Source organism: Mesoplodon densirostris, chromosome 5 (assembly GCF_025265405.1).
Source record: "Mesoplodon densirostris isolate mMesDen1 chromosome 5, mMesDen1 primary haplotype, whole genome shotgun sequence".
NCBI lineage: Eukaryota > Metazoa > Chordata > Mammalia > Artiodactyla > Ziphiidae > Mesoplodon > Mesoplodon densirostris.
Window position 1 is genome coordinate 51,150,800 of NC_082665.1, and position 23,854 is coordinate 51,174,653.

The 23,854-nt window shown below is 35.7% G+C and overlaps 1 long non-coding RNA gene across 1 annotated transcript in view; it reads right to left on the bottom strand.

Moving 5' to 3' along the window:
• Nucleotides 1–1,316: 1,316 nt before the first annotated feature.
• LOC132491000 (uncharacterized) overlaps nucleotides 1,317–23,854 on the bottom strand; it is a 209,875-nt gene continuing 187,337 nt past the window's right edge. The window contains exon 5 of the long non-coding RNA XR_009532628.1: nucleotides 1,317–1,365. This is a non-coding gene — a long non-coding RNA (uncharacterized LOC132491000). The remainder of the gene's footprint in view (nucleotides 1,366–23,854) is intronic.

Genomic DNA, 23,854 nt, shown 5'->3' on the forward strand with positions numbered 1-23,854 from the left:
TGGGAAAAATTCCAGGGGAAGAAGATCTCATGAGTTACCTCAGTCTAGTGTCTTGACACTGGTGAAATCTTTACTGTTGGAAGCCGCCTGGTTTTGTGATTTACTGAGTCTTGACAAAGTGGAGACTCCCTGAAGTTATCTTTATCAGCGACATCTTTTGAAAAATGATATTAAGTTTCAGCAGTTAAGTTCTAAAATGCTTGACTTCTTTCTCAGCTTGAACTTCTTGCCCCTCCTCCTTCATATCTTTTAAAACAAATTTCTTGTCAAGTTAGTGTTTACTTTATATTCACTTTTAACAAGTATATAGGCCTGTGACTAATCCAGAGAGAATTATAATGCCAAACCTATTGACAAAATTGAAATACTGAAATGGAAAAGCATACATTTCCACTCTCTTTCCCAATAATATTAACCTGTCACTTCAGTGCTGTATCAAAATTCCCTTGGCTTCTTTTCTGAAATCAAATTTGCCCAAAGCCCTGAGAAATCACATTTTCATAAGCAACTTAGTCAGGGTACATCCACAAGGCCCTGGAGTGAGATTACCACATTGCCCCCCATTAAAAACTTCTCTTATGTGATATTAAGAACTTTGAAAACTGACTTGTGCTTCCCTATTAAACTCATCCTCAGGATTTAGGGGGAATTCTTAATTAGCTTCTTATGCTCTAGTTAATGTGCTAACCGGTTGAGTTTCCATTTCAAAGGCAACTTGATGGAAATGTGCATGTTTCTCGTTTAAGCAATACAACACTCATATCAGCACAATAATTTTGCATGAAACTCAGCATCATGGAAAAATGAGTTTCATGCAAACATCATCTCACAACTGTGAGAGCGATAAACACAAAGATGAATTTGCAGTAGAGGAAGAAATCCATTTGCACCATGTTACCTAATTTTAATTTTAATAGGCAGACAACTACAATAGTCACATGCTGGAAGAAAACATTGACTGAAAAGAGCCAAAGAAGATATTATCATATAATTTAAAATGCACATTCCATTGTTTATATACAGTGCTTTTTTTTTTTTAAATCAGTACATCATAGAACATTAAGAGGTTAGAGCAGAAATGCAATGTAAAATTATAAATCTCTGGATAATGAACTTTTTCTTTTCCATTATACAGCAGTTAGGCAAGGAAAACAGCCCTTGATGATCAAGACAAATGCAATGCCACTAAATATTACATCAAATGCAAAAATACAAATATTTTACATAATATCGTATATAGTTTGACATATAGTTTGACATATATATGTAATATATATGTATATACTATATTACAATATAGTTTTACATAATATCATACCTTGCAGAGCTGTGTACCATGCATGAAAAAGCTCTGAGATGGAGGGCCTGAGAAGCAGAAAGAACGAAGACAGCACATCAGAGAGACAAGAGAGAGAAAAATGCACAGTAAAAGCATTTTAGAGCTTGTGATTAACAAGGGCATCAGTAAATATCTGAAAGTCAATATAAGACCATTTAAAAAGGTTTTAAATGCTCCTGGCAATTGGTGGACCAATTACCAGCAAAAATCTTCTGAACACACAGGAAGAGTTCTGTTGTCTTAACAAACCTAAAAGCAAACTAAAAATGAATGTCTCTGGTTTCCTGTGGTGAGTTCTGCCTAATGCATCAGGAGAAACATGTAGCTACCTGCCACATTATATGAACAATATGTGTATATGTGCACACACCCTCCATATATCACATTTAATCATAATGGAATTCTAGATGCCGAAACCTGGATCTCCAAAGAAGCAGTGTATAAAAAAACAACTTTTGTTTTACCAGAAAGGCCTCTGCAGATAAATGATATGAGAATTTTGACTAAAAATACCTGTTGATTGATTTGCATATATTGAAGAATCCTTGCATTCCTGGGATAAACCCCACTTGATCATGGTGTAAGATCCTTTTAATGTGCTATGGATTTTGTTTGATAGTATTTTGTTGAGAATTTTTGCATCTATGTTCATCAGTGATATTAGCCTGCAGTTTTCTTTTTTTGTGACATCTTTGTCTAGTTTTGGTATCAGGATGATGGTGGCCTCATAGAATGAGTTTGGGAGTGTTCCTCCCTCTGCTATATTTTGGAAGAGTTTGAGAAGGATAGTTGTTAGCTCTTCTCTAAATGTTTGATAGAATTCGCCTGTGGAGAAAAGGGAACCCTCTTGCACTGTTGGTAGGAATATAAATTGATACAGCCACTATGGAGAACAGTATGGAGGTTCCTTAAAAAACTAAAAATAGAACTACCATATGACCCAACAATCCCACTACTAGGCATATACCCTGAGAAAAGCATAATTCAAAAAGAGTCATGTACCACAATGTTCATTGCAGCACTATTTACAATATTCAGGGTATAGAAGCAACCTAAATGTCCATCAGCAGATGAATGGATAAAGAAGATGTGGCACATATATACAATGGAATATTACTCAGCCATAAAAAGAAATGAAATTGAGTTATTTGTAGTGAGGTGGCTGGATCTAGAGTCTGTCATACAGAGTGAAGTAAGTCAGAAAGGGAAAAACAAATACCGTATGCTAACATATATAAGGAATCTAAAAAAAAAAATGTTTTTGATGAACCTAGGGGCAGGACAGGAATAAACATGCAGACCTAGAGAATGGACTTGAGGACATGAGGGGGAAGGGTAAGCTGGGATGAAGTGAGAGAGTGGCATGGACATATATACACTACCAAATGTAAAACAGATAGCTAGTGGGAAGCAGCTGCATCACATGGGGAGAACAGCTCAGTGCTTTGTGACCACCTAGAGGGGTGGGATAGGGAGGGTGGGAGGGAGATGCAAGGGAGAGGGGATATGGGGATATATGTATGCATATAGCTGATCCACTCTGTTATACAGCAGAAACTAACACAACATTGTAAAGCAATTATACTCCAATAAAGATGTTAAAGAGAAAAGAAAAGCACCGGTTGAAGACAGAATTGATTTTTAACTTACTTTAGGAAGCGATCAGCAGATAACACATAAGGAGAGTATTTCAGTCTTAGCTTGAATGTTTTGCCTTACTTTAATACGTGTTTATATTAATTGTGTGCATATTATATAAATATATATAACTCCACTTACCATGATACAGTAGGGTTTATATATTATAATTGATATGTTAATTTAAATATCATGTTATACAGTAATATATAGAAGAAAAATAGGTAACAACAGTTTTAAAATACCCTTTTATTCAACAACTCAACAAAAAATAGTTTTATAATTGGAAAACAAAAAATAGATTGCCCATATCACACACATGTTTAGATACTTATGTGGGAAAAGAAAAAAGATTAAGAGTACACATATCAAATAACCTGTGAGGATTTGTATAATTTTCAGGGTCTATGTTAAACAAATTTATTTTTATCTCTACTTTTGGGGGATTTAATATGGTTTTTACTTTGTTGGTCAATAAATGGATGGTGTTTTATATAGTGTAAGTCATATTCTCTTGTCAGCTATAAGGAGGGTAAAGAAAAATGTGCACTTCAAAACAATGCTTTGAATAAAAAGAAAACTTTGAACATATGTAAACAGTAGGTTTTTTTTAACCACTGCATTTTATGAAAGTTGTATTTTAAAGAGATGTTAGTTTTTTCATTTTTGCTTAGTTTTACTAAAAGTTTATCAAATATAAATTTGTTTTAAGTACTGTCACTTTTTATGCAGACCTGCTTTTCTCAACCATCCTTCCCATAAGTACATACCATGTTTACACTGTCTTCAGTCACATGAAATCCATGTTGCTTCAGAGTTCCACACCATTCAAGAGTAACCACTGAATAACCTGCATTTTTGAGTAGTGTGAACTGTACAATGCACCTTTCTCGCTGAGTGTTTTTGAAAGCATCTGAAACAAGAGTGCTTGTATTTTCTACCCTGGGTTTGATTGTTGTGTCAGGCTTGTGAATGATGTGTCTTCAAAGAGATATTTTTTTAAAAGCAGAACGTATACTTACTCACCAAGGGTGTGTTTAAACAGAAACAGTAGCTTTGACCTATCCCATGCCACATAGTATTGCAAATCTATTCCAGAATAAAGGTGAAAGTTGCACTGAAAGGACTTAAAACTATTCTAGTGTATTATTTTACTATTAAATGATGACTTTTCTTTAGACTCCACCCTCTCCTGCTGTTAAGATGAACTACCATCATGCTATCTATTTTACTTGTTTCTCTATTCTCGGTACAGGAATATTTAGTTATAATTATAATACTTTGCTTTATGCAATAAAATAAAAAATAGAAAATAAAAACAAACTAATATTCAGTCTTATAATCTTTTCCCAAAAAACTAAGAGGTAAAAGGTAAAATTTTGCAAAGAATTTTCAAAAAGACACACGTTTTGTTTAAATAGCATATTAATCCTACAGATTAAAACCGTGTGAGAGGAGAAAGGTAGAATCTATCATTTGCGGTCAGGGAAGTCTTCCTGAAACTGGTGGCCTTTGTGCTAGGCCTTGCTTTCATAAAGTTTGAACAATAGCAAAGCTGTAAGTACACTTACACCTTACACAGGGTGTACTTACACAGGGTGTAGTTTTCTCTTTATTCATGCCCAACTCTGTTCCCGGAATCTCTAGAACCAAATAGGTAGCTATGATGGTTAATCTTATGTGTCAGCTTGACGGGGTCACAGGTGCCCAGATATTTGGTCAAACATTATTCTGAGTGTTTCTGTGAGGATGTTTTTGGGTGAGATTAACACTTAAATTGGTGGATTGAGTAAAGATTGCCTTCCCTAATGTGGGCAAGTCTCATCTAATCGGTTGAAGGCCTGAATAGAACAAAAAGGCTGCCCTCCTCTGACTAAGAGAGAACCTTTTCTGCCTGCTGTCTTCAAAGTGGGACACAGGCTTTTTCCTACTTTCAAGCTAAACTGAAACATTGGCTCTTTTTGGGTACTGAGCCTGTGGCCTTTAGACTGGAACTATATCGTCAGTTCTCCTGGTTCCCAGGCCCTTGAACTCAGATTGGAGCTCTAGCATCAACATTCTTGTGTTTCTAGATTACTGATTTACTCTGCAGATCTTGGAACTTGTCAGTCTCTTAATTATGTGAGCTAATTCCTTATAATAAATCACTTTATATGTACATACATGCTATTGGTCCTATTTTCTCTAGAAAGACCTAATACAATAGCCAAGCAATTTCACTCCATCCTTATTATCTTCCATACCTGAAGACTTTGTATAGGCCAGTTAACCTCTGATATTCAGTGAGGAAGGTAGTTACAGCAGGATGTCAAATTCCTTCCTTCCAAATCTCCGATTTGATTGTTCAGACTTTTATCCTTTTTTCAAGGATTTATGTGTAGAAAGAGGAAATACTGTTCTTATTTTGCTATTCCTTTGTGTATATGTAAAAGATTCTTAGTTCCATTATGAATCTATATAATAATCTTATGCATACATTCATTACACAATATTTTGAACATCTGCTATGTTCTAGGCATCCAATACACAGGTAAACAAAACAAAACAATGTGGCAGTTTCTAGGGACAACATGTTTATTGAGAAACGATATAAAAGATAAAGGCTTAGTGTGATTAATCAACAACTGAAAGCTAAAGGTGAAACCCAGAGGGTTTCTTTAGTATCAAGAACTGTGATGAGTCTGAGGTTTTACCCTAATTGTTTGTTTTTTGTAACTTTTACTTTATATTGGAGTATAGTTGATTAAAAAGTTGTGTTAGTTTCAGCTGTTTTACAAAGTGACTCAGTTATACATATTTATGTATCTATTCTTTTTCAAATTATTTTCCCATTTAGGTTATTACGGAATACTGAGCAGAGTTCCCTGTGCTATACAGTAAGTCCTTGTTGGTTATCTATTTTAAGTATAGTAGTCTGTATATGTCAGTCCCAAACTCCCAATTTATCTATTCCCCAACCTTTCCCCTTGGTAACCATAAGTTTGTTTGCTGTGAGTCTGTTTCTATTTTGTAAATAAGTGCATTTGTATCATTTTTATTTTTAGATTCTGCATATAGGTGATATCATATAATTGTCTTTCTCTGTATGACTTCACTTAGTATGATAATCTCCAGGTCCATCCACATTGCTGCAAATGGCATTATTTCATTTTCAATAGCTTAGTTATATTCCATTGTGTGTGTGTTTGTGTGTATACATATACACCACATTTTCTTTACCCATTCATCTGTCGATGGACATTTAGGTTGCTTCTGTATCATGGTTATGGTTAACAGTGCTGCAATGCACTTTGGGGTGCGTGTATCCTTTCAAACCATGGTTTTCACTGGATATATGCACAGGATTGGGATTGCTGGATCATATGGTAGCTCTATTTTTTAGTTCTTTAAGGAAACTCCATAGTGTTCTCGATAGTGACTGCACCAACTTACATTCCCACCAACAGTGTAAGAGGGTTCCATTTTCTCCACACCCTCTCCAGCATTTATTGTTTGTAGATTTTTTGATGACAAGCATTCTGACTGGTGTGAGGTGATATCTCATTGTGGTTTGATTTGCATTTCTCTAATAATTAGTGATGTTGAGCAGGTTTTCATATGCCTTCTGGCCATCTGTATGTCTTCTTTGGAGAAATGTCTATTTAGATCTTCTGCCCACTTCCTGATTGGGTTGTTTTTTTGATATTGAGCTGCATGAGCTGTTTGTATATTTTGGAAATTAATCCCTGGTTGGTCGCATCATTTGCAAACGTTTTGTGCTATTCTGTGGGCTGTCTTTTCATTTTGTTTATGGTTTCCTTTGCTGTGCAAAAGCTTGTGAGTTTAATTAGGTCACATTTGTTTATTTTGTTTTTATTTCCGTTACTCTAGAATACAAATCAAAAAAGATCTTGCTGTGATTTATGTTAAAGCATGTTCTGTCTATGCTTTCCTCTAGGAGTTTTATAGTATCCAGTCTTACATTTAGGTATTTAATTCATTGTGAGTTTATTTTCTTATGTGGTGTTAGGGAATGTTCTAGTTTCCTTCTTTTACATGTAGCTGTCCAGTTTTCCCAGCACCTTTTATTGAAGAGACTGTCTTTTCTCCTTTCTCATAAATTAATTGACCATAGGTGTGTGGGCTTATTTCTGGGCTTTCTATCCTGTTCCATTGATCTATATTTCTGTTTTTGTGCCAGTCCCACATTCTTTTACTTTTTTGTTTTTGCTGTATGTGGGCCTTTCACTGTTGTGGCCTCTCCTGTTGCAGAGCACAGGCTCTGGACGCACAGGCTCAGCGGCCATGGCTCAAGAGGCCAGCCGCTCTGCGGCATGTGGGATCTTCCTGGACCGGGGCATGAACCCGTGTCCCCTGCATTGGCAGGTGGACTCTCAACCATTGCGCCACCAGGGAAGCCCCCCCACACACTGTTTTGATGAATGTAGCTTTGAAGTACAGTCTGAAATCAGGGAGCCTGATTCCTCCAGTTTTTTTTTTTCTTTCTCAGAATTGCTTTGGCTGTTCAGAGACTTGTGTTTCCATACAAATTGTAAAATTTTCTGTTCTAGTTCTGTTAAAATTGCCATTGGTAATTTGACAGGGATTGCATTGAATCTGTAGATTGCCTTAGGTGGTATAGTCATTTTGACTATATTGATTCTTCCAATCCAGGAACATGGTATACTTTTCCATCTGTTTGTGGCATCTTCAATTTCTTTCATCAGTATTTTATGGTTTTCAGAGTACAGGTCTTTGCCTCCTTAGGTAGTTTTATTCCTAGGTATTTTATTCTTTTGATGTGCTGGTAAATGGGATTGTTTATTTACTTTCTCTTTCAGATCATTTCTTGTTAGTGTATAGAAATGCAACAGATTTCTGTGTATTAATTTTATGTCTTGCAACTTTAACTGAATTCATTGATGAGCTCTAGTAGTTTTCTGGTAGTGTTTTTAGGATTTTCTATGTATAACATCATGTCATCTGCAAACAGTGACATTTTACTTCTTCTTTTCCAATTTGGATTCCCTTTATTACTTTTTCTTCTCAAATTACCATGGCTAGGACTTCTAAAACTATGTTGAACAAAAAGAGGCAAGAGTGGACATCCTTGTTTTGTTCCTGATCTTAGAGGAAATGCTTTCAGCTTTTCAATTTTGAGTTTGATGCTAGTTGTAAGTTTGTCACTTATGGCCTTTATTGTGTTGAGGTATGTTTCCTCTATGCCCACTTTCTGGAAAGTTTTTATCATAAATGGGTGTTTAATTTTATTGAAAGCTTTTTCTGCTTCTATTGAGATGATCATATGGTGTTTATTCTTCAGTTTGTTAATGTGGTGTATCACACTGATTGATTTGCATATATTGAAAAATCCTTGCATCCCTGAGATAAATCCCACTTGATCATGGTGTTTGAGCCTTTTAATGTCTTGTTGGATTCAGTTTGCTAGTATTTTGTTGAGGATTTTTGTGTCTGTGTTCATCACTGATATTGACCTGTAATTTTCTTTTTTTGTAGTATCTTTGTCTGGTTTTGGTATCAGGGTGATCATGGCCTCATAGAATGAGTTAGGGAGTGTTCCATCCTCTGTAATTTTTTGGAATAGTTTCAGGAGGATAGGTGTTAACTCTTCTCTAAATATTTGATTGACTTCACCTCTGAAGCCATCTGATCCTGGACTTTTGTTTGTTGGGAGTTTTTAAATCACACTTTCAATTTCATTCCTTGTAATTGGTCTGTTCATATTTTCTATTTCTTCCTTATTCAGTCTCAGGAGATTGTACCTTTCTATGAATTTGTCCACTTCTTCTAGGTTGTCCCTTTTATTGGCATATAGTTGTTTGTAGTAGTCTCTTATGATCCTTTGAATTCTGTGTGGTGTCTGTTTTAACTTCTTTTTCATTTCCAATTTTATTGATTGTAGCCCTCTCCCTTTTTTTCTTGATGAGTCTGGTTAAAGCTTTATCAATTTTGTCCATATTTTCAAAGAACCAGCTTTTAGTTTCATTGATTTTTTCTCTTGTTTCCTTCATCTCTATTTTATTTATTTTTGCTCTGATCTTTATGATGTCTTTCCTTCTACTAACTTCGGATTTTGTTTGTTCTTCTTTCTGTGGCTGCTTTAGGTATAAGGTTAGGTTATTTATTTGAGATTTGTCTTGTTTCTTGGGGTAAGATTTTATTGCTATAAACTTCCCTCTTAAGAATATTTTTGCTGCATCCCATAGGTTTTGGATTACCATGTTTTTATTTTCATTTCTCTCTCTGTATTTTTCAATTTCCTCTTTGATTTATTCAGCAATCCATTTGCTGTTTGGTATCATATTGCTTAGCCTCCATGTTTTTGTGTTTTTTACACTTTTTTTCTAATATTTGATTTCTAATCTCATAGCATTGTGGTTGGAAAAGATGTTTGATATGATTTAAATATTCTTAAATTTACTTTGTGGCCCAGCATGTGATCAATCCTGGAGAATATTCCATGTGCACTTGAGAAGAATGTGTATTCTGCTGCTTTTGGATGGAATGCTCTATAAATATCAATTAAGTCCATCTAGTCTACTGTGTTAAAGCCTGTGTTTCCTTATTGATTTTCTGTCTGGATAATCTGTCCATTGATGAAAGTGGGGTGTTAAAGTTCCCCACTATTATTATGTTACTGTCAATTTCTCCTTTTATGGCTGTTGGTATTGGCCTCATATATTAAGGTGCTCCTATGTTGGGTGCATATATATTTACAATTGTTATATCTCCTTGGATTGATCCCTTGATCATTATGTAGTGTCCTTCTTTGTCTTTTGTAACAGTCTTTATTTTAAAGTCTATTTTGTCTGATATGAGTAATGCTACCCCAGCTTTCTTTTGATTTCCATTTGCATGGAATCCCTTTTTCCATCACTTTACTTTCAGTCTGTATGTGTTCCTAGATCTGAAGTGGGTCTCTTGTAGACAGCATATATATGGCCTGTTTTTTAAATCCATTCAGCCAGTCTTTGTCTTTTGGTTGGAGCATTTAATCCAGTTACATTAAGGTAATTATAGATATGTATATTTTTATTGTCATTTTGTTAATTGTTTTGGATTCGTTTCTTTAGTTCTTTTTCTCCCCTTAATCTTTTGTTCTCTTCTCTTGTGATTTGATGACTAATTTTAGTGTTTTGTTTGGATTCTTTTTTCTTTTGTGTATCTATTGTGAATTTTTGGTTTGTGTTTCCCACGAGGTTTTGATATAGCAGTCTATATATAAACAAAATTGTTTTAAATTGCTGGTCTTTTACTTTCAAATGCATTTCCAATATCCTGCATTTGTACTCTCTTCACAATTGCTGGTTTTGATATCATATTTGTGTATGGGTGATTTCCTACCTTTATGGTATGTTTGCCTTTACCAGTGAGCTTTTCCATTTGTAATGTTCTTGTTTCTAGTTGTGGCCTTTTATTTTCCACCTACAGAAGTTCCTTTACAATTCGTTGCAAAGCTTCTCTTGTGCTAAATTCTCTTAGTTTTCCTTGTCAAGCTTTTGATTTTCCCTCGAATCTGAATGATAGCCTTGCTGGGTAGAGTATACTTGGTTGTAGGTTTTTCCCTTTCATTACTTTAAATATATCATGCTGCTCCCTTCTGGCCAGCAGTTTCTTCTGAATAATCAAGGGATGTCAAGTGGTGTGTTTAGTGGACAGCTGTGGGCTCAGGAAGACTTAGGCAGCCTGTCTGATGGGTGGAGCTGTGTTCCAACCCTGTTGGTTGTTTGGCCTGAGGTGTCCCAGCACTGGAGTCTACAGGCTGTTGGGTGGGACAGGTCTTGATGAGAAAATAACAGCCTCCAGGAGGGCTCACGCTAATGAGTACTCCCCAGAACTACCACCTCCAGGGTCTTTGGCCCCACAGTGAGCCACAGCCCCCACCCCCACACCTCCACAGGAGACCCTCCAATACTAGCAGGTAGGTCTGGACTAAGTTCTTATGAGGTCACTGCTTTTTCCCCTGGGCCATGGTGCACATGAGACCTTGTATGCACCCTCCAAGAATGAAGTTTCTGTTTCCTCCATTCCTGTGGAATTCCTGCAATCAAATCCCACTGGCATTCAATGCTGGATTCTCTTGGGTCTCTCCTACCAATGCCAGACCCCCAGACTGGGGAGCCTGACATGGGGCTCAGAACTTTCACTCCTGTGGGGTAACTTTTGTGATATTCTTTTCCAGCTGTACAAACATCACCATAGTCTGGAACAAAGCGTAGTCATTAATTTACTCTCAAAACATGCATGTGAGCAACCCATGGAGAATTGTTTGCCAACATTAGTAGCATATAAAGGGAATCTAATCTCTAAAGTCAAAAGGAAGAAATTGCTGAATATCAAGTCTAGGACTTACTTACAAGACAGGAGTTTGTTTTGTCAAGTTGGATAAGCCTGTTATTGTCAACATCAATAGCTTAATTGGGAAGGTGTTGGACCCTGAGATATGGGATTGGAATATTGATTGATATACTTGAAAATCTGAATCCTCTGGGCTCACAGACATGACCCACTCCTCTCTTTTAAAGACTGGTGTTCTCTCCTTTCTTAATAATGATGCAGAGGCTTCTAATTTGAAAAGTGTCAATATATCCAATTCAAGATATATTCCCACTTCCCCTCCTGACCACTAGATCATTGGTTGGATTAGGTCACTCAATCTAGTCAAGCAAGATTTTGTCTTGCTTAGAGAGGAATGGGATTATAACTGAATGAGCCTCAGTATCTAGTCAACATTATAAAACTCACACAGAGTTTGATAACTGGAAAGACTTGAGATGCCACAAGATATACTCACATAATAATGGTAAAAGATACAGGATAGCAAGAAAAAGAAAACCCAGGCAAATAACAGAGATCTGAGACTTCCAGCTATAGCTGCCTGGGCCCTTCCTCAGTCATATAAGATGGGCATCACCTTCAGATTATGAACTTCCAAGATACCCATGCGGTATTTTGGTTTCAGGGGCGCAAAAGCAGCTGATGAGCTCCCTAAAGAGTCATTTATACTCTGTGTATAGCTAAAAATAGGCCATATAAAATCTAGGTGGTACATTTTATTCCTCTCTTGACCAATAGTTAGTATCATGGCTCCAGATACTCCTGAGAATAAGCACAGAACTACCATAGATTAGCTGCAAGTTAAGTCTACCCTTACAGAGTTCACCTCTTCCTTGTGACCCCAGATCAAATATTCTTAATTACAAATGTTCATCATTTTTTAAATTTTCCATCTTTTACAACATTCTTAAAATCATATGTAAGTATTAGTCAGTAAGATATAGATATGACTTTAAAGCAGAGTTGTGTAAATTATGGACTACTGACCACATCTGATCCACAGGCATGTTTTTGCATAGCCCTGGATATGATATGTTTTTTAGTATTTTTAAAGGGTTGTAAAAACAAAAATGTTAAAATAAATGACCCCAAAAGTCTAAAATATTTACTATGTGGCTTTATAAAGAAAAACTTTGCCAACCTTTGGTTTAATGTCACATTTCAGTCTACCAAATATTTCAACATACATTGTTAATAATCATTCAAAAGGTGGGAACCTCTTCTATCTCCTTTTGCTAGTGAAATTTGAATTCTATGAAGAGCATCAACAGATTGTTTGAAAAATTTTAAACTAGCATGGTAGATAAGATTAATTTGATTGATTATAACCAACATATATATTAATTATCAAATGCATTCAGAAATTGAATTAAAACCCCTAAAGATCTTCTGTAGTTGATAAACAAGAGAAAGAATTATATTTTATTAGTAATCAATTCATTGCTATTGTTCTTTAATAATTTAAGAATTGGCAGGGAAACTAGACCACCTAATCTTTATTAATTATCCATTAAATTTTTAGTAGTTCTACCTTCCACTTCATTTCCAAACCATTTTAAATTAACTATCTGTACATTTTTACTCAGTTGTTATGATATTTTCCTCATTTCTTTTATGGCCTCCTCTCTTTTGAATGATCCTAATATGTTTCTACTCTTCAATCCTATTTGAGGGAGATGAACTAACAGGTCTGTTATAGCCTTACTTATTACACCCTGCTCTTCTACCAATAGGAGAATCCTACACTTGCACCTTGGAGCCCATCAAAGAACCAATCATCACTCAGGTCAATGGCATAAAATTAGAGGACACTTTATTATCACCAAATGTCCAATCCAAAGTAATGTGTCATTGATTATCTAACAGTGAAGTTGGACAATTCTCCCTTTCAAGGTATGCCTTATGTACCCTCAATTTTATCCAGCCCAACATATTGGGAGTTTATCCACATTTTTGCAAAAGTTGCAACTAATGAGGATCATGAATAGGACAAATATGTCCTTCCATTTTGCAGCATCTAATGCAAGGAAAATAACTCCTTGTTGCCAAAATATAAAATCCATTTTCACATTGACTTCCCAGAAATCTATTCATATTAGTCTACAAAGTGATTTAAATCTTTGATTAAACAGATTTCAGTTTCATTTTTCTCTTGATTTCTCCCTTCAGCAATATATATAGACTTTTTTAGTGATTATTTGTCAGGATGAGGGGGCATTCAGATCAAAACACAAATCTGTGCAACCTTTTTTTGCATCACATCTTTCCCCATTATAAAGAGTCATCAGCCAAAACTCAGCAGCCCTAGAGACCTCAGCCTCTTTTTTAGTTATTTTCATTTTCACCAAAGAGGACAAAAGAATTCAAAGTCAAAAGTATTGCCTGAATTCCAATCAGTCTGAATGTCCTCTGTATTCCATTGAATTCATCCTCATGCTGTGGTTCTACCTCCAAATTCCATTCTTATTTTTCCTTCCATCACTGGTCTTAGCAATTTAGCAACCTCAGATCAAGGGTGGACTTAGAGCCAGCCTGACTCTTCATTACAGTTTTCCTCATATTTCATTCTCCCAAAGAAATCATTAGTTAATATTTAATCATAAAGTCGGGGTTGTTTGAATTATCACTGTATCACCTGTGAAAAATTGGATAATTGAAGGTATCATAAAACTCCACTGGGTATATTCAAATAAACCTTTACTAAAAAATACCTTTAACCATGAGAAAGAATAGAAAAAATGCACAGATAAACAGGTTGAAAACTTACAGAGGCAATTTTCAGCGTTCTTTTCCTTTTTTTTTTTTTTTTTTGCTGTACGCGGGCCTCTCACTGCTGTGGCCTCTCCCGTTGCGGAGCACAGGCTCCGGACACACAGGCTCCGCGGCCATGGCTCGCGGGCCCAGCCGCTCCGCGGCATGCAGGATCCTCCGGGATCGGGGCACGAACCCGCGTCCCCTGCATCGGCAGGCGGACTCTCAACCACTGCGCCACCAGGGAGGCCCCCCCTTTTTTTTTTTTTGATTAAACTTTACTCTGAATAATTGTAGATTCATATGCATTTGTATTAAATTAAACAGAGAGATTCTGTATACTTTGTTTCTCTAAAGGAAACATCTTGAAAAATTATAGAAAAACATCATAACCAGGAAATTGACAAGGATACAATTTACCAATCGTATTGAGATGTTCCCAGTTTTACTTGTACTTATTTATGTATATGTTATTTACTTCTTCACAGTTTTATCATGTATAGGTTCATGAATCCACCACCATAGTCAAGATACACTTTCATTAACAAGAGGATTCCCCTGTGTTACCCTAATATACTCACAACCCCTTTCCTCCTGCCCCTTGACTTCCATAATCTTCTATCCATTTCTATGATATCATGTCAAATGTTACATAAATGAAATTACACAATATGCCATATTTTGGGTTTGCTTTTTTCACTCAGTATATATCCTTTGAAATCCATCCAAGTTACTATGTGAGTCAATAGCTTGATCCTTTTATTGCTGAGTAATATTTCATGGTATGGTTTTTGAATACTGAACTAGCCTAGCACATGTGGAATATATATCCTTTTGTTTTCATATATTGTTGGATTTTATTTGCTAATATTTTGTTGAGGATTTCTGTGTCAAAGTTTATGACAGATACTGGTTTGCAGGTTTTTGTTTATTTTTGGTCTGGTTTTGGTATCACAGTAATACTGGCCTCACAAAATTAGTTTGGTAGCATTCCTTCCTGTTCTATATTCTGGAGAAATTGTGTAAAATTGGTATTAAGTCTTCTTTAAGTATTTGATAGAATTTTCCAGGGAAACCATCTGGGCCTAGTGATTTCTTAAATGGGAACTTTTAAAAATTCAATAAATTTAATGGCAATAGGACTATTCAGATTATACATTTTGTTTTGGTTAAGTTCGGTAGCATAAGGATCTTGAGGAGTTGATTCATTACTTCTAAGTTGTTGAATTTATAAAGTTTAAGTGTTCCCTTATGCTTTTAATGGATCCAGGATCTGTAGTGATATACTGTTTCGTTCCTGATATTGATGATTTTTGCCTTCTAATTTTTTTGTCAGTCTTGCTAGAATTTTAATCATTTCATTGATTTGGGAGGGAAAAATAACTTTTGTTTCATTGATTTCCTCTGTTCTTATGTTCTGAATTACATTAATTTCTGCTCCTACTTTTATTAATAATTCTACTTGCTTTGAGTTTATTTTGCACTACTGTTTCAAGCTTCTTGAGGTAGAAATATATATTATTGATTTGAGCAATTTCCTTATTTTTTTAAAATAAACTGTATCTTGTAACAGTGGTAGATGTTTGCAAAAATTTTGAGAAGATATTAGAGAGTTTCCATATATTTTATATCCAGTTTCCCCTGTTATTAGCATCTCACATTAGTGTGCTACATTTCTTATGCTTAGTGAACCATTACCTAAGGTCCATACTTTATTAGATTTATTTTTGACTTAGTGTCATTATTCTGTTCCAGGACCTCATTCAGGACACTACATTACATTTATTTATCATGCGGCATTACACTTAACTGGGCAATATCTCAAAAGTCCCATGTTTTTGATGACCTTGACAGTTTTGAGGAGTACTGGTCAGTTGTCCAATCAGAATGGCTCTCTCATCAGAATTTGCCTGATGACTACCTCATGATTAGAGTTCATGGATTTTTAGGAAGAAAAGCATAGAGGTAAAATGTCATTTTCATCACATCCTATCAAGGTTACATACTATCAACATACGTATATCTATTGATCTACCATTAAAACCATCTGGACCTGGTGCTTTTTCAATTTCTTTATTAGATATGGGCCTATTTAGATTATCTATTTTTCCATGTCTGAGTTTTGGTAATTTATGTTTTTAAAAGAATTGGTGCATTTCATCTAATTTATCAAATTTGTGGGCTTAGAGTTGTTCTTATTATTCCTTTACTGTTTATTGTTTATTTATAATGTTCATGCACTCAGTAGTAACAACTTTTCTTCCATTTCTAATATTGGTAATCTGTATCTTTCCTAGGTTTTTCTTAGTAAATATGGCTGAGGTTCATTTATTTTATTGTTCTTTTCAAAGATTCTGCTTTTGACATTGATTTTTCCTATTTTCTCATTTTTCTATTGTATTTATTTTCTAATTTTTATTATTTCTTCTGCTTTATTTAAGTGGAAATATTCTTCTTTCTCTTGTTTCCTAAGGTGGAAACTTTTAGATTATTGATTTTATATCTTCTTTTCTAATATATGCATTTAATAATATAATTTTCCATCTAAGTTCTGCTGTCACTGCATCACAAAATACTGATGTTTTGTTATCATTTTACTTAGTTTAAGATATTTTAAATTTTTTCTTAAGACTTCTTTTTTGATCCATTATTTAGAAATGTGTTGTTTAATCTCCAAATATTTGAGAGTTTTTAGCTAACTTTCGGGCACTGGCTTCTAATTTAATTCAATTATGGTCTGAAAAAGTACTTTCTATAATTTCTATTTGAAATTTGTTTAGGTGTATGGGGTTTTTTAATTTTAGGTTTTTAATTGAAGTATAGTTGATTAATAAGGTGTTAGTTGCAAGTGTACAGAAAAGTGATTCATTTATACACATACATATATCTATTCTTTTTCAGATTCTTTTCCCATATAAGTTATTACAGAGTATTGAACAGAGTTCCCTGTGCTATACAGTGAGCCCTTGATAATTATCTATTTTATACAGAGTAGTACCTATATGTTAATCCCAAACTCTTAATTTATCCCTCCCTCCACCTTTCCCCTTTGGTAGTAATAAGTTTGTTTTCTAACTCTGTGAGTCTGTTTCTGTTTGGTAAATAAATTCATTTATATAAAATTTTAGATTCCACATATGTGATATCATATGATATTTGTCTTTGTCTGGCTTACTTGACATAGTATGATAATCTCTAGGTCTATCCATGTTGCTGCAAATAGCATTATTTCATTCCATTTTATGGCTGAGTAATATTCCATTGTATAAATGTACCACATCTTTATCTATTCATATGTCAATGGACATTTACGTTGCTTCCATGTCTTGGCTATTGTAAATAGTGCTGCTATGAAAATTGGGGGATGTGTATCTTTTTAATTAGAGTTTTCTACAGATTTATGCCCAGGAGTCAGATTGCTGGATCATATGGTAACTCTATTTTTTGTTTCTTAAGTATCCTCCAGACTGTTTTCCATAGTAGCTGCATGAACTTACATCCCACCAACAGTATAAGAGTTCCCTCTCCTCCACACCCACTCCAGCATTTACTGTTTGTAGACTTTTTTTTTTTTTTTTTTTTTTTCCTTTTTCCCCCTGCGTTATGTGGGCCTCTCACTGCTGTGGCCTCTCCCGCCGCGGAGCACAGGCTCCGGACGCGCAGGCCCAGCGGCCATGGCCCACGGGCCCAGCCGCTCCGCGGCACACGGGATCCTCCCAGACCGGGGCACGAACCCGCATCCCCTGCATCGGCAGGCGGACTCCCAACCACTGCGCCACCAGGGAGGCCCTGTTTGTAGACTTTTTGATGATGGCCATTCTGACCAGTGTGAGGTCAAAGCTCAACTGTAGTTTTGATTGGCATTTCTCTAATAGTTAGTCATGTTGAACATCTTTTGATATGCTTTTTGGCCATCTGTTTGTCTTCTCTGGAGAAATGTCTGTTTAGATCTTCTGCCCACTGGTTGTTTGGGTTGTTTTTTTGATATTGAGCTACAGGAGGTTTTGTATATTTTGGAGATTAATCCCTTGTCAGTCACTTCTTTTGAAAATATTTTCTCCCATTCTGTGTGTTGTCTTTTCATTTTGTTTATGGTTTCCTTTGCTGAGCAAGAGCTTTTGAGTTTAATTTGGTATCACTTGTTCATTTTTGTTTTTATTTGCATTACACTAGGAGGTGGATCAAAAAAGATGTTGCTTCAATTTATGTCAAAGAATTTTCTGCCAGTGTTTTCATCTAAAAGATTTATACTATCTGGTCTTACAGTTAGGTCTTTAATCCATTTTGAGTTTATTTTTGCATATCATGTTAGGGAACGTTCTAATTTCATTCTTCTACATGTAGCTGTCTGGTTTTCCCAGCACCACTTATTGAAGAGATTGTCTTTTCTCCATTGTCTATTCTTGACCCCTTTGATTTGATTTATAATTGACCATTAATTAATGTGTGTGGGTTTATTTCTGGGCTGTCTATTCCGCTCCCTTTATCTATATTTCTGTTTGGGGGCCAGTACCATACTGTTTTGATTACAGTAGCTGTATAGTATATTCTGAAGTCAGGGAGCCTGATTCTTCCAGGTACATTTTTATTTCTCAAGACTGCTTTGACTATTCAGGGTCTCTTGTGTTCCCATGCAAATTTTATGATTTTTTGTTCCAGATCTGAAAAAAAATACCATTGGTAATTTGATAGGGATTGCATTGAATCTGTAGATTACCTTGGGTAGCACCAGCATTTTGACAAAGTTGATACTTCCAGTATAAGAACATGGTGTATCTTTCCATGTGTCTTTGTCACCTATTTCTTTCATCATTGTCTTGTAGTTTTCAGAGTACAGGTACTTTTCATCCTTAAGTAGGTTTATTCTTAGGTATTTTATTCTTTTCAATGAGATGGTAAATAGGATTGTTTCCCTAATTTCTCCTCCTGATCTTTCATTGTTAGTGTATAGAAATGCAACAGATTTCTTTGTATCAATTTTGTATCCTGCAATTTTACCAAATTCATTGATGAGCACTAGTAGTTTTCTGGTAGCATAATTATCATAGTACACATAGAAAATCCTGTCATCTGAAAAGAGTGACAGTGTTACTTGTTTTCTTATTTAATTTTTTTTTCTTCTCTGATTGCCGTGGCTAGGACTTCCAAAACTGTTGAATAAAGTGAGAAGTGTGGACATCTTTGTCTTGTTCCTGATCTTAAAGGAAATGCTTTCAGTTTTTCACCATTGAGTATGATGTTTGCTGTGGGATTGTCATATATGGCCTTTACTATGTTGAGGTAGGTTCCCTCTATCCCTACTTTCTGGAAAATTTTATCATAAATTGGTGTTGGATTTTTGTCAAAAGCTTTTTCTGCATCTACTGAGATGATCATACGTTTTTTATTTTCATTAATCGATGTGGTGTATCACAAAGATTGATTTTTGAAATTGAAATACCCTTGCATCTATGGGATAAATCCCACTTGATCATGGTGTATGATCTTTTTAATGTATTGTTAGAGTCAGTTTACTAGTATTTTTTGAGGATTTTTGCACTTATATTCATCAGGGATATTGGCCTGTAATTTTCCTTTTTAGTGATATGTTTGTCTGGTTTTGGTATCAGGTTGATTGTAGCCTCAAGCATAAGTTTGGGAGTGTTCCTTCCTCTGTAATTTTTTGTAATAGTTTCAGAAGGATAGGTGTTAACCCATCTATAAATGTTGATTGAATTTGCCTGGGAAGCCATCTGGTCCTGGACTTTTGGTTGTTGGGAGTTTTTAAATTACAGTTTCAATTTCAGTACTTGTAATTAGTCTGCTCATATTTTCTATTTCTTCCTGGTTCAGTCTTCAGAGATTGTACCTTTCTAAGAATTTGTCGATTTATTCTAGATAGTCCATTTTATAGGCATAGGGTGTTTGTAGTAGTCTCTTATGATCCTTTGTATTTCTGTGTTGTAACTTCTCCATTTTCATTTCTAATTTATTAAATTGAGCCCTCTTCCTTTTTTTCTTACTGATTCTGGCTGAAGGTTTATTGATTTTGTCTATCTTTTCAAAGAACCAGCTTTCAGTTTCATTGATCTTTTAATATTTTTTAACAGAGTTATTGGAGTATAATTGCTTTAAAATGGTGAGTTAGTTTCTGCTGCATAATAAAGTGAATAAGTTATACATATATCCCCATATCTCCTCCCTCTTGCATCTCCCTCTCACCCTCCCTATCCCACCCCTCTAGGTGGACACAAAGTACCAAGTAGATCACCCTGTGCTATGGGGCTGCTTCCCACTAGCTTTCTATTTTACATTTGGTGTTGTATATATGTCAGTGCCACTCTCTCAATTCGGCCCAGCTTACCTTCACCATCCCTGTGTCCTAAAGTCCAAACTCTACATCAACATCTTTATTCCTGTCCTGCCCTTAGGTCAGAACCTTTTAAAAAAATTTTTTGATAGCATATATATGTGTTAGCATACAATATTTGTTTTTCTCTTTCTGACTTACTGCACTCTGTATGACAGTCTCTAGGTCCATCCACCTCACTACAAATATCTCAATTTGGTTTCTTTTTATGGCTGAGTAATATTCCACTGTATATATGTGCCACAACTTCTGTATCCATTCATCTATCGATGGACACTTAGATTCCTTCCATGTCCTGGCTATTGTAAACAGTGCTGCAATGTACATGACACTTTTTGAATTATGGTTTTCTCAGGGTACATGCTCAGTAGTGGGATTGCTGGGACATATGGTAGTTTTATTTTTAGTTTTTTAAGGAACATCCATACTGTTCTCCATATGGGCTGTATCAATTTACACTCCCACCAACAGTGCAAAAGTGTTCCCTCTTTTCCACACCCTCTCCAGCATTTATTGTATGTAGATTTTTGAGGATGGCCATTCTGACTGGTGTGACGTGATACCTCACTGTAGTTTTGATTTGCATTTCTCTAATGATTAGTGATGTTGAGCATTCTTTCCTGTGTTTCTTGGCAACCTGTATATCTTCTTTGGAGGAATGTACATTTAGGTCTTCTGCCCATTTTTGGATTGGGTTGTTTCTTTGATATTGAGCTTCATGAACTTCTTGTAAATTTTGGAGATTAATCCTTTGTCAGTTGCTTCATTTGAAAATATTTCCTCCCATTCTGAGGGTTGTCTTTTTGTCTTGTTTATGGTTTCCTTTGCTGTGCAAAAGCTTTTAAGTTTCATTAGGTACCATTTTTTAATTTTTGTTTTTCCATTTCTCTAGGAGGTTGGTCAAAAAGGATATTGATGAGATTTACATCATGAAGTGTTCTGCCTATATTTTTCTCTAAGAGTTTTATAGTGTCTGGCCTTAAATTTAGGTGTTTAATCCATTCTGAGTTTCTGTGTATGGTGTGAGGGAGTGTTCTAATTTCCTTCTTTTACATGTAGCTGTCCAGTTTTCACAGCAACATTTATTGAAGAGGCTGACTTTTCTCCATTGTATATTCTTGCCTCCTGCATCAAAGATAAGGTGACAATATGTGCCTGGGCATATATCTGGGCTTTCTATCCTGTTCCACTGAACTGTATTTCTGTTTTTGTGCCAGTACCATATTCTCTTGACTACTGTGGCTTTGTAGTATAGTCTGAAGTCTGGAGCCTGATTCTTCCAGCTCTGTTTTTCTTTCTCAGAATTACTTTGCTATTCGCAGTCCTTTGTGTTTCCATACAAATTGTGAAAAATTTGTTCTAGTTCTGTGAGAAATGCCATTGGTAGTTTGATAGGGATTGCATTGAATCTGTAGATTGCTTTGGGTAGTATAGTCATTTTCACAATGTTGATTCTTCCAACACAAGAACATGGTATATTTTTCCATTTATTTGTATCATAGATGTTTCTTCTTTCTTTTTTTTATTTCTTTTATTTTACAAATTTAATCAGTTATACATATACATATGTTCCCATATCCCCTCCCTTTTGCGTCTCCCTCCCACCCTCCCTATCCCACCCCTCCAGGCGGTCACAAAGAACCGAGCTGATCTCCCTGTGCTATGCGGCTGATTCCCACTAGCTATCTACCTTATGTTTGGTAGTGTATATATGTCCATGCTGTTCTTTCACTTTGTCACAGCTTACCCTTCCCCCTCCCCATATCCTCAAGTCCATGCTCTAGTAGGTCTGTGTCTTTATTCCTGTCTTACCCCTATGTTCTTGATGACATTTTTTTCTTAAATTCCATATATATGTGTCAGCATACAGTATTTGTCTTTCTCTTTCTGACTTACTTCACTCTGTATGACAGACTCTAGGTCCATCCACCTCATTACAAATAGCTCAATTTCATTTCTTTTTATGGCTGAGTAATATTCCATTGTATATATGTGCCACATCTTCTTTATCCATTCATCCGATGATGGACACTTAGGTTGTTTCCATCTCCGGGCTATTGTAAATAGGGCTGCTATGAACATTTTGGCACATGTCTCTTTTTGAATTATGGTTTTCTCAGGGTATATGCCCAGTAGTGGGATTGCTGGGTCATATGGTAGTTCTATTTGTAGTTTTTTAAGGAACCTCCATACCGTTCTCCATAGTGGCTGTACCAATTCACATTCCCACCAGCAGTGCAAGAGTGTTCCCTTTTTTCCACACCCTCTCCAGCATTTATTGTTTCTAGATTCTTTGATGATGGCCATTCTGACTGGTGTGAGATGATATCTCATTGTAGTTTTGATTTGCATTTCTCTAATGAGTAAAGATGTTGAGCATCCTTTCATGTGTTTGTTGGCTGTCTGTATATCTTCTGTGGAGAAATGTCTATTTAGGTCTTCTGCCCATTTTTGGATTGGGTTGTTTGTTTTTTTGCTATTGAGCTGCATGAGCTGCTTATAAATTTTGGAGATTAATCCTTTGTCAGTTGCTTCATTTGCAAATATTTTCTCCCATTCTGAGGGTTGTCTTTTCGTCTTGTTTATGGTTTCCTTTGCTGTGCAAAAGCTTTGAAGTTTCATTAGGTCCCATGTGTTTATTTTTGTCTTTATTTCCATTTCTCTAGGAGGTGGGTCCAAAAGGATCTTGCTGTGATTTATGTCATAGAGTGTTCTGCCTATGTTTTCCTCTAGGAGTTTGATAGTGTCTGGCCTTACATTTAGGTCTTTAATCCATTTTGAGCTAATTTTTGTGTATGGTGTTAGGGAGTGATCTAATCTCATACTTTTACATGTCCCTGTCCAGTTTTCCCAGCACCACTTATTAAAGAGACTGTCCTTTCTCCACTGTACATTCCTGCCTCCTTTATCAAAGATAAGGTGACCATATGTGCGTGGGTTTATCTCTGGGCTTTCTATCCTGTTCCATTGATCTACCTTTCTGTTTTTGTGCCAGTACCATACTGTCTTGATTACTGTAGCTTTGTAATATAGTCTGAAGTCAGGGAGCCTGATTCCTCCAGCTCCGTTTTTCGTTCTCAAGATTGCTTTGGCTATTCGGGGTCTTTTGTGTTTCCATACAAATTGTGAAATTTTTTGTTCTAGTTCTGTGAAAAATGCCATTGGTAGTTTGATAGGAATTGCATTGAATCTGTAGATTGCTTTGGGTAGTAGAGTCATTTTCACAATGTTGATTCTTCCAATCCAAGAACATGGTACATCTCTCCATCTATTTGTATCATCTTTAATTTTTTTCATCAGTGTCTTATAATTTTCTGCATACAGGTCTTTTGTCTCCTTAGGTAGGTTTATTCCTAGATATTTTATTCTTTTTGTTGCAATGGTAAATGGGAGTGTTTCCTTGATTTCACTTTCAGATTTTTCATCATTAGTATATAGGA